Source organism: Abramis brama (assembly GCF_963993115.1).
Source record: "Abramis brama genome assembly, chromosome: 7".
Lineage (NCBI taxonomy): Eukaryota > Metazoa > Chordata > Actinopteri > Cypriniformes > Leuciscidae > Abramis > Abramis brama.
In genome coordinates, this window is record NC_139969.1 from 42,027,653 (window position 1) to 42,039,144 (window position 11,492).

An 11,492-nucleotide genomic window follows, 5' to 3' on the forward strand; every position below is an offset into this window, starting at 1 on the left:
GCAATGAAATACATTTATCAGGCAGGTGCCTGTGTACTCAGATATTGTTCAAACCTTGTCTATATCAAGAATGTGTCCCAAAACGGGAAGCCCTGTCAAATATTTCTGTTCAAATATTAAGTCTTCATATTTGAAATTAATTCAGTTTTACAGCCTATAAATCACATTATCTGATAAGAAATATTTGGACATTAATATAATGAAAAGTATATTATTCATATGCTTTAGGCCAGGGATAGACAACTCCGGTCCTGGAGGGCCACTGTCCTGCAGAGTTTAACGCCAACCCTAATTAAACACACCTGAACAAGGCAATCAGTGTTTTCAGAATTACTAAATACAGGCAGGTGAGTTTTTATCAGGGCTGAAGCTAAACTCTGCAGGACAGTGGCCCTCCAGGACCGGAGTTGTCTATCCCTGCTTTAGGCTATATACTTAGTGATACATTTTGAAGAATAAAACTTCTGATTGGCTTAAATATTAGGGCTGCACAATATATCGAAATATTGCAAATGTATATATTACAATATGCATAATTGCATATCGCAACGGCTTGCAATAACTGGGGTCATGAACAAAAGACAAAGAAAATCACTCACTGCTTTTGGCTGAATAGGCTAACTTTTGTAGCTTTAATAAGAATCAGTATATTTAATTCATGCAGTGAAAACTAAGCAGTGTTTATTTTTACATTTGATTAATCAGTTTCTGTTGTTAAATAAACCTAATGTAGGATAACCTGAACCCCTAAACCCCAGTGATGTTAAAATAACACTTCTTATGCTACAGTAAAACACTGATGTTCACTGTCAGAAGTTGTAGGGATATTTTCTTATCACAAAAAGAATGCGAAACACGTATGTGTAGGTTATATCATTTTAAAGATAATTTAAGTTAATTTGACACACTTTAAGCATTATTGTATCGCATATTTTATATCGCATTATTTAATGAGTTATCGCATATCTAATTTTTCTTCAATATTGTGCAGCCCTCTGCTATTATGAAACATTTGGCTGTTTATCTCTTTTGATGTGATAAAAACACTAAATAATAATTTTAACTATGTATTGGTATGTCATTTACGGTAGTGTAAGGTGCTGGGAAAAGCTTTAAAATGGACCTGGAAAGTGCTTGAAAAGTGCTTGAATTTGACCTTGGAAAAAGTGTACGAACCCTGAAGAGAAGACTGTTGGAGAAAGATTGCTGATGGTTAATGTGTAAGTTAAACAAATACGTTCTATATTTATGTAAAATTATGTATGTATATATGTATGCCTATATGTGTAATATAGCCTATAGATTATTTTTATAATATATAAAAAATGTGCATGTATGTACTAAGAAAGATTAATATTCATTGATTTTTAGATGCAACCCCAACTCCAAATGTTCTTGGCAGCAGATAAAGACAAAATATTAAAATATAATTCAAAGTGGTGAGTATTTACCACAACCTTTTATTACTTTTGTGAACATTTTATCACAAACACTTGTTTGCAGCAAACAGAAATAAAGAATTAAATTCAGAAAACCAGAATACACTGGCGGAGGAGTTGGCTCTGAGTAGGCAATAAGGGACGGCCGATTATGGATGTGATTACAGGTGCTGTACAGTCTGACCCTGGTGCTGGCTCCTCTAAGCAAGTAACACTGGGTACGTGTGCAATACATTACTACTTTTTTTTAAGTTTTATGGCTGACTGTATGTTCTGCAGGGAAATACAGTGTCCCTGTTGAAGCTAACACACACACACACACACACACACACACACAGTCTCCCACACAGAGGTCAGTATGCAGCAGACAGAACACCAAACATAACCAAAACATAAACTTTATTTCTTAGGGCGGAGGAAATGATGAAGACACTCTGTCTGTGTGTTCTCAGACAGTTGCTGATGTGAATGCTCTGGGCTTTTTATTATGGCAAACATTTGAATGTGTGGCATAAAAAAGGGACTGGCCCTTACACATCTCTTTTGTAGGATTTTTCACAACCTGACCCAGAAACTGAGGCCTCTACCTCAATGGGCTTCAGAAGAAATGTGTAAGGATTTAAAACCCTTGACATAAATTACAGTCAGTCCTGTGTTTGTAGGAAGTCAAGGAACTTTTTGTGATTTTGATGAGCCTCCAGAAAACTTGTAATGATCATGTTTGTGGTGGAATTATGTTTCAGGTGGAAACAGACTCAGTCAGGGCCCTGTACAAAAGGAGATGTAGGGGATCTACAAATTTGTGATTAAAATTGTGAAGACTTTTATTTTGACGTTTGACACGGGCGCCGCCATTTTGGGTTATGACGAGTCGCACGTGAAAACGGTGAAGAAGAGCAGCGGCAAGCTGAAAAATGAATGTCGATCTCGGGTAGTAGTCAGTCACGATAAAAAGTCGAGTTTAGACCCGCGACATACATAAGAGCTGCATGACGTTGCCTCAGAGTGTTTGTTTATGTGAACAAGGTTGTTGAAGTGAGTGTTAAAACAAGTTTTCTGCCGTTTTCGTGCGTGAAGCTGGGCAAAAGACCTGTTAGTTTCAGTAAGTTTCAGTCGCGTATGAGTTAAATACTCCCGTGTTTTATTTGTTTAAAAGTTTTTGTTTCATTTGTTCAAACGAACTTGAAACAGTGAATGCTGCTGATCGTGTGAAGAGAAACGTTTGCTGAGTCGTCGGATAGGGTCGTGTGTTGTTCGTCTTCTCATTGCGTCTCAATCAGCTGGGATTGCGGCCTCGTTGAATCAAGCTGCCGTCGTCAGGATCGCGAGGACAATCGCTGAGGGTCAATGAGTGAAGAAACAGTACCCTGCCATCCGTTGGTCATCATTCAGCACCTCATCCACGAACAAAGAGTGGTGATATACATTATTTTCCTCTTTTCTTACTGAACACTAGTAAGCAAACTATAATTTTCTGTCAGTGAGTCATCGGAACTGAACTGTTCAATCATGCAGTTATTTTTGCTGGAACTGTGATCAGTGAATTTTGCTGAATAGGGATTCATAGACTTTCTTGTTCACGTAAACTGAACTTTTTGGCCGTGAACTCATAAATGGACTGAGTATAACTTTTTCCTTTATTTTCCTGGATTTTTGAATTGGATCTTGGAACCGAATTGAAGTGAACTTTATTTGAAAGGTTGAGTTAACTGAAGTGAACGTCTGTGAAACGTTTCAGTCTACTTACTAAAAGTGAAACTGATTGTTATTTTGTTGAGATTGACCTGAAACCGACACAAATTTGTTGATTTTTCTTTTTATTATTTTCCACATTTTTATTTCACTTTGATTGGTCTGAAATTGTTTTACACTTCTTGTGAAAACAAAGAAAACAGAATCATTTCAATTCATGCTGTAAAAATAAATGTTATTTTTGTTTATTAAGCTAAAACTGTTTATGCTAATTTTGAGTCACTTATGCTAAGGAGTGGGGGCGTCTTACCTATCCTGTTAGATCCGGGGAGGGCGGGTTTTGCAGTCAATTAGGTTTAATTCCTGAGTTGTCTACATACACACACTTCAGGTGGCTGCCGTGTATTGAGTAAATCCTGAAGCCCACCTCGCCTATTCTTGAGCATTATACATTGCAACACGGTAGGCACCACACACAACAAGGCTAACAACAGTTGCACAAAGACTAAAAGCATTGGGTGGGGGGACTAGGATCCTGTTGCTCACTCAGTCTTCCCTAGTATAGTGCTGAATATTTCCCCCCACAAGGCGGTGGCATATTTCCCTCCGCCACATACTGGCGTCACGAACAGGATAAAACTAGCGAGTATTCTAATTAAGTGTAAGTTCCTGGTCTTTGAGTCAACGCTATGGCTGAACTGGAAGAATTAAAAAGACAGTTTGATGAGATGGAAAGGAGGTTCGGTGAACAGGCGGATATGTTGGTACAGGCCAGAGCCGAACAGAGAGAAGCGCTTTCACTGGCTAAAGCTGTTATCGATCAACAGGCAGTGGCTCAGAGAGTGCCGTCGACTGTTTACATTCCAAGAGACCGTAAACTTCCAGACTTCAGCGGATGCCGTTCCAAGCCTGGTGAATCAAGTATAGAGGATTGGATAAACTCAATGAAGTCCGCTTTTAAAGTAATGAAAATTCCTGAAGAAGACAAAATTGAGTTTGTTAAGCAGTACCTCAAAGACGAAGCTAAAATGACAGTTAAGTTTATGCTTAATGGAAAAGAGAAATCTGTCGATGAGATTTTTGATGCTTTGGATCAGACTTATGGGGACAAACTTCCCATTGGCAGTAGACTGAAAGAGTTTTATGACCGCAAACAAATGCCTGGAGAAACCATCCGCTCTTACGCTTATGACTTGCAGGAGAAGCTGAGCATCATCCAGAACAGGGAGCCGTCTAGAGTTCCTGATGCTGACAGTGTACTGAAAGAACAGCTGGTGTTAGGCCTCAAGGATGACTCGCTACGACGTGAGATGAAGAGGAGAGTCAAAGCTGAGAAGGACCTGACATTTATTCAGCTTATGCAGGAAGCGATTACTTGGTCGGAAGAAGAGGAGGTGCAAGTTCCATGCAATTTGAGAAGCAGTACTCGTTCACGAGGTGTCGTCCAGGCTACCACTGCGACAGATAGCTCCTCAGCTCCTCTCACTCTGGAGAAGCTTCATGAAGCTATTCAACGGATAGCTGCCAGACAAGAAGAGCTCTTTCAGATGGTGAATAACAAAGAGAAAGTGAAACCTGTAGAAAAAGAGGGCAAAACTAAAAGTGAACCTTTAAAAGACAGTGAAGGAAGATACATCTGCTATACGTGTGGTAAGCCAGGACACACTAGCCGACGCTGTAATCAGAGCAGAGAGAACTCAAGTGGAGTGCAACCTTTGAAACACAAAGTGGAGATGGTAAAGGCAGCGGATCAAGTTCCCTCGGTGCTAGAGAGTCCAGGTCCATCCGTTATCAGAAGTCACACTGCAGACTGTGATGCAGAAAATGTTTCCAAGGCCCTCTGTGAAAGTGCTTTCGGTGACTGTCTTACCATCGACCTGATAATTGCTGGTATTAGGACTGTTTGCCTCTTGGACACTGGGTCTGAGGTGACTACTATCACAGAGTCTCATTTTAAAGCTCACTTTGGGGAAGTTGTGCTGTCATCTGCCAATTGGGTCCGACTCACAGCGGCAAATGGACTAGACATTCCCATTATAGGATGTCTGGAAGCAGACATTGAGTGTATGGGTAAGACGTTGCATGGAAAGTGTGTGTTTGTGATCAGAGAGAACAACCCCAATGGAACAGAGTTGAAAGGATTACCCGGCATTGTTGGGATGAATGTGTTGAGTGACCTCAAAGATCTATTCATGGCCACTGGAGGTATGAAGAAGATGGACCGGCATAGCCATGGTGTCGGGGAGGCAAAAGTTCAGCGAATGTTGGCTAACATTCAGATGCAGAGTGAGGCTTTGGGCTGTGGAGATCAGATTGGTTTTGTGAAAGTTGCTGGGAAGCAAGCAATCACTATCCCTCCATTCAGTGAGCGTGTTTTGGAAGGTCGCTGTAGAATACCACCGAAAGTAAGCTGCCAAGTGTTGGTCGAGGCCTCATCAGAAGTTAGCTTACCCAAGAGTGTTTTGATTGCTAATGTGCTCGCCAAGGCAGCTGATGGTAAAGTCCCAGTCAGAGTGTTGAATTCTAGTGAGAGAGCTGTAAAACTCATGCCACGCTGTAGGATAGCAGCACTGTGTAAGCCACAGGAGGTCGTACCAAAAGTGCTTGTCGAGTTTGAGGAGAAAGAGGGTGCTCTGCATGTTAAGGCTGTGCAGCAACATCAGGTAAAAGTGGAGAAAGGTACCACAGAGCAGTTGCCTGTTGCAGTTCAAACTAATCTTGAAGATCTCACAGAAACTCAGCGTGAAAAACTCAGAGACCTACTGGCAAAGCACAGTGACGTGTTTTCTAAGAACGAATGTGACTTCGGTTATACGACAGCTGTCACACATAACATCCCTACAGGAGATGCTCCTCCCATTAAGCAAAGACATCGCAGAATTCCACCCCAGGTATTTCAGGAAGTAAAAAAACATGTTCGAGATTTGGTATCTCAAGGTATACTCAGAGAAAGCTGCAGTCCATGGGCTTCTCCAGCTGTAATTGTGATCAAGAAGGATGGCAGCGTGAGGTTTTGCTGTGATTACAGAAGGCTGAATAAAGTGACCTGCAAGGACGCTTATCCCCTTCCACGCGTCGAGGAGTCACTTGATGCCTTGGGAAATGCGCAGCTGTTCTCAACGCTTGACTTAACTTCAGGCTATTTTCAGGTGGCCATGAGTAAGGAGGACCGAGATAAGACCGCTGTCACCACTCCTTTTGGTCTATTTGAATGGACCAGGATGCCATTCGGACTTTGCAACGCTCCTGCAACCTTTCAACGTCTGATGGGAGTGGTGCTCGGTGATCTGACGTTTGACATATTACTCATCTATCTTGATGACATTATTGTCTTTTCAAAGGACTTTGATAGCCACTGTCAAAGACTGGAAATTGTGTTCAACCGATTGAGACAACATGGATTGAAGCTAAAACCTAGCAAGTGCTTCCTGTTGAAACCTGAAGTGAAATTCCTGGGTCACTTAATTTCCTCCAAGGGGATAAAGGTGGATGAAGAGAAAACCCGGGCATTGGAGACATGGCCTGTACCCACGAATGTCAGGGAGTTGAGACAAGTCCTGGGATTCATGAGTTACTACAGGAGGTTTGTGCCTGGTTTTGCTCAGTTGGCCCGGCCACTTCATGCTCTGGTTGGTAAGGGAGTAAAAGGTAAAATGATGGAACCTTTTAACTGGACACCTGAGTGCCAGACTGCACTTGACAAACTCAAGCAGTGCTTAATGTGCTCACCAGTCCTCGCATACCCAGATTTCAGCAAGCCTTTCGTACTCACAACTGACGGAAGCCTGCATGGTCTTGGGGCTGTATTGAGTCAACGACAAGGAGAAGTTGAGCGTGTGATCGCGTATGCGAGTCGAGGCCTTCGTGGATCAGAAAAGAACGATCAGAATTACAGTGCTTTCAAGCTTGAGATGCTTGCCCTAAAATGGGCGGTGACTGAAAAGTTTAAAGAATATTTGATCTACTCAAAGTTCTCTGTGGTCACCGATCATAACCCTTTACGCTATCTGGAGACGTCAAATTTAGGTGCTGTTGAACAACGGTGGATGGCTCAGTTAGCAGAGTTTGATTTTGAAGTCTACTACAAGCCAGGACGACAAAACACAAACGCTGATGCGTTGTCAAGGATCCCATCAGTTGAGGAGCCAGAACAGGAGGACTCTGCTAAAGACTTTATTAGGATGAACTCGGAGGAAGTGCGCACATGCTTATGGCCAGTATCTAAAAGTCAACAGAAAGTACAAGCATCAGTACAGGTGTCAGTGACAAGGAAAGTTCCTGGACATAGCTGGAGTGACATAGAAGAGCAACAAAAGGTTGACCTTAATATAGCACCCATCTACCGCGCTGTACTTACCAACAAGAATCTGAGTCCGGTCGAGCAGCGAGACATGAGTGTGGAATCGAAAAAACTTGCTAGACAGTTCATACGACTCAAGCTTAAGAAAGGATTGCTGTTCCGAACCATCCTTGATCCTCGAGACGGAGAATAAATTTGTCAATTGGTGGTTCCGGAATCCCTGCGTTTCAAGGTGTATGAGAGTCAGCATGATCATTGTGGCCATTTTGGAGAAAGAAGCACGCTGGAGCGCATGAGGAGAAGTTATTACTGGCCAACAATGGTTAAGGATGTTCAAAGTTGGATTCATGAGTGCAAGCGATGCACTCTTGCAAAGGATGTTTTCCCTAAAATTCGAGCACCAATGACATGTACTAATGTTTCAGCCCCACTGGAAGTCCTTGCAATGGATTATTCTCTCTTGGAGGAATCTGTGGGAGGATATGAGAATGTCCTTGTCTTAACTGACATGTTCACTCGTTTCACAGTGGCAGTGCCAACCAGAAATCAGACTGCTCACACCACGGCAAAAGCACTGGTACAGCACTGGTTTGTCCACTATGGCTGCCCTGCACGACTGCATTCCGACCAAGGTCGATGTTTCGAAGCCAATGTCATCAAAGAGCTGTGTAAAGTCTATGGAATCGGAAAGAGTCGCACAACCCCGTATCACCCACAGGGTAACTCCCAGTGCGAAAGATTTAATAGAACTATGCACGACATGCTAAGGACATTACCTCCAGAAAAGAAAAGGAACTGGAAGCAGTATCTCCCAGAGTTGGTCATGGCTTATAACAGTCGAACTCACACTTCAACCGGCTATTCACCATTTTATTTGATGTTCGGGAGGGATGCTCGAATGCCACTGGACATTCTGGGTTGGAGAGACTGGGAGGACAGTGGAGTTGATAATCTTGATGATTGGGTGAAAGACCATCATAACAGATTAAAGACTGCTGTTGAAGTGGCCAACCATGCAGCGCAAGAGGCTTCAAGAAAAAGGAAAAGAGCCTATGATCGCAGATCGCATGGAGCACTCATGAGACCTGGTGACCGTGTTCTGTTACGGAACCATTCACATAGGGGAAGGAAGAAAATACAAGATCACTGGGAATCCCTACCTTACATTGTGGTGAAACAGAATCACGCAGATACTCCGGTCTACACAATTCGTCCAGAGAAAGGGGGTCCATGTAAAGTTGTACATAGGGATCAACTCAAGCATTGCACTTTTCAGTCATCACCACTACCCTGCACATCTAGACATAAATCTAGAGAATAAACAGAACAGGAACACACTGACTCAGAAGATCCTTATGTTCTTGCAGTCCCTGTTGTTACATTTGCACCCGACACACACACAGACACAGGGTGTCGAGGGGAAGATGGGGATGGATTAGAGTTAGACACTGGTATTAGGGATCATGCCAATGAGGTGTCAGCTGAGGGTTCAGTAGGTCAGTCAGTACTTGGGTCAGTAAATTCAGGTGAATCTGATACTGAAAGTGAACATGAAAGTATTCCTGAACCTAGACGTTCTCAACGTCATAACAGAGGTACATTACCTGTTAGGTATAGGACTGACTATGTCTTAAAATAATTTTAGGCAAAACCTGAATGTTTGGGAAGTTTATTTTAATGTGCATGTTTATCAAACTTCCTAGTTGAGTAACTTTGAACCTTTTCATTGTTGTATTGATGTTTTGCACTGTGAAGAACTTTAACCTGCTATTCTCTGTTATATGTTTTCCAGGGACTGAGTTGCTGAATGGAAGTCCGATGGTATGGCAGGGTTTAGCAGGGGGGAATGTAGGGGATCTACAAATTTGTGATTAAAATTGTGAAGACTTTTATTTTGACGTTTGACACGGGCGCCGCCATTTTGGGTTATGACGAGTCGCACGTGAAAACGGTGAAGAAGAGCAGCGGCAAGCTGAAAAATGAATGTCGATCTCGGGTAGTAGTCAGTCACGATAAAAAGTCGAGTTTAGACCCGCGACATACATAAGAGCTGCATGACGTTGCCTCAGAGTGTTTGTTTATGTGAACAAGGTTGTTGAAGTGAGTGTTAAAACAAGTTTTCTGCCGTTTTCGTGCGTGAAGCTGGGCAAAAGACCTGTTAGTTTCAGTAAGTTTCAGTCGCGTATGAGTTAAATACTCCCGTGTTTTATTTGTTTAAAAGTTTTTGTTTCATTTGTTCAAACGAACTTGAAACAGTGAATGCTGCTGATCGTGTGAAGAGAAACGTTTGCTGAGTCGTCGGATAGGGTCGTGTGTTGTTCGTCTTCTCATTGCGTCTCAATCAGCTGGGATTGCGGCCTCGTTGAATCAAGCTGCCGTCGTCAGGATCGCGAGGACAATCGCTGAGGGTCAATGAGTGAAGAAACAGTACCCTGCCATCCGTTGGTCATCATTCAGCACCTCATCCACGAACAAAGAGTGGTGATATACATTATTTTCCTCTTTTCTTACTGAACACTAGTAAGCAAACTATAATTTTCTGTCAGTGAGTCATCGGAACTGAACTGTTCAATCATGCAGTTATTTTTGCTGGAACTGTGATCAGTGAATTTTGCTGAATAGGGATTCATAGACTTTCTTGTTCACGTAAACTGAACTTTTTGGCCGTGAACTCATAAATGGACTGAGTATAACTTTTTCCTTTATTTTCCTGGATTTTTGAATTGGATCTTGGAACCGAATTGAAGTGAACTTTATTTGAAAGGTTGAGTTAACTGAAGTGAACGTCTGTGAAACGTTTCAGTCTACTTACTAAAAGTGAAACTGATTGTTATTTTGTTGAGATTGACCTGAAACCGACACAAATTTGTTGATTTTTCTTTTTATTATTTTCCACATTTTTATTTCACTTTGATTGGTCTGAAATTGTTTTACACTTCTTGTGAAAACAAAGAAAACAGAATCATTTCAATTCATGCTGTAAAAATAAATGTTATTTTTGTTTATTAAGCTAAAACTGTTTATGCTAATTTTGAGTCACTTATGCTAAGGAGTGGGGGCGTCTTACCTATCCTGTTAGATCCGGGGAGGGCGGGTTTTGCAGTCAATTAGGTTTAATTCCTGAGTTGTCTACATACACACACTTCAGGTGGCTGCCGTGTATTGAGTAAATCCTGAAGCCCACCTCGCCTATTCTTGAGCATTATACATTGCAACACGGTAGGCACCACACACAACAAGGCTAACAACAGTTGTACAAAGACTAAAAGCATTGGGTGGGGGGACTAGGATCCTGTTGCTCACTCAGTCTTCCCTAGTATAGTGCTGAATATTTCCCCCCACAAGGCGGTGGCATATTTCCCTCCGCCACAGAGACTTGAACTAGACTGCACACTAAAGGAGTCTTGAACTAGACTGTTCACTAAAGGAGACTTGAACTAGACTACACACTAAAGGAGTCTTGAACTAGACTGCACACTAAAGGAGTCTTGAACTAGACTGTTCACTAAAGGAGACTTGAACTAGACTGCACACTAAAGGAGTCTTGAACTAGACTGTTCACTAAAGGAGACTTGAACTAGACTGCACACTAAAGGAGTCTTGAACTAGACTGCACACTAAAGGAGACTTGAACTAGACTGCACACTAAAGGAGTCTTGAACTAGACTGCACACTAAAGGAGACTCGAACTAGACTGCACACTAAAGGAGTCTCGAACTAGACTGCACACTAAAGGAGTCTCGAACTAGACTGCACACTAAAGGAGTCTCGAACTAGACTGCACACTAAAGGAGACTTGAACTAGACTGCACACTAAAGGAGACTCGAACTAGACTGCACACTAAAGGAGACTCGAACTAGACTGCACACTAAAGGAGTCTCGAACTAGACTGCACACTAAAGGAGTCTCGAACTAGACTGCACACTAAAGGAGTCTCGAACTAGACTGCACACTAAAGGAGTCTCGAACTAGACTGCACACTAAAGGAGACTCGAACTAGACTGCACACTAAAGGAGTCTTGAACTAGACTGCACACTAAAGGAGTCTTGAACTAGACTG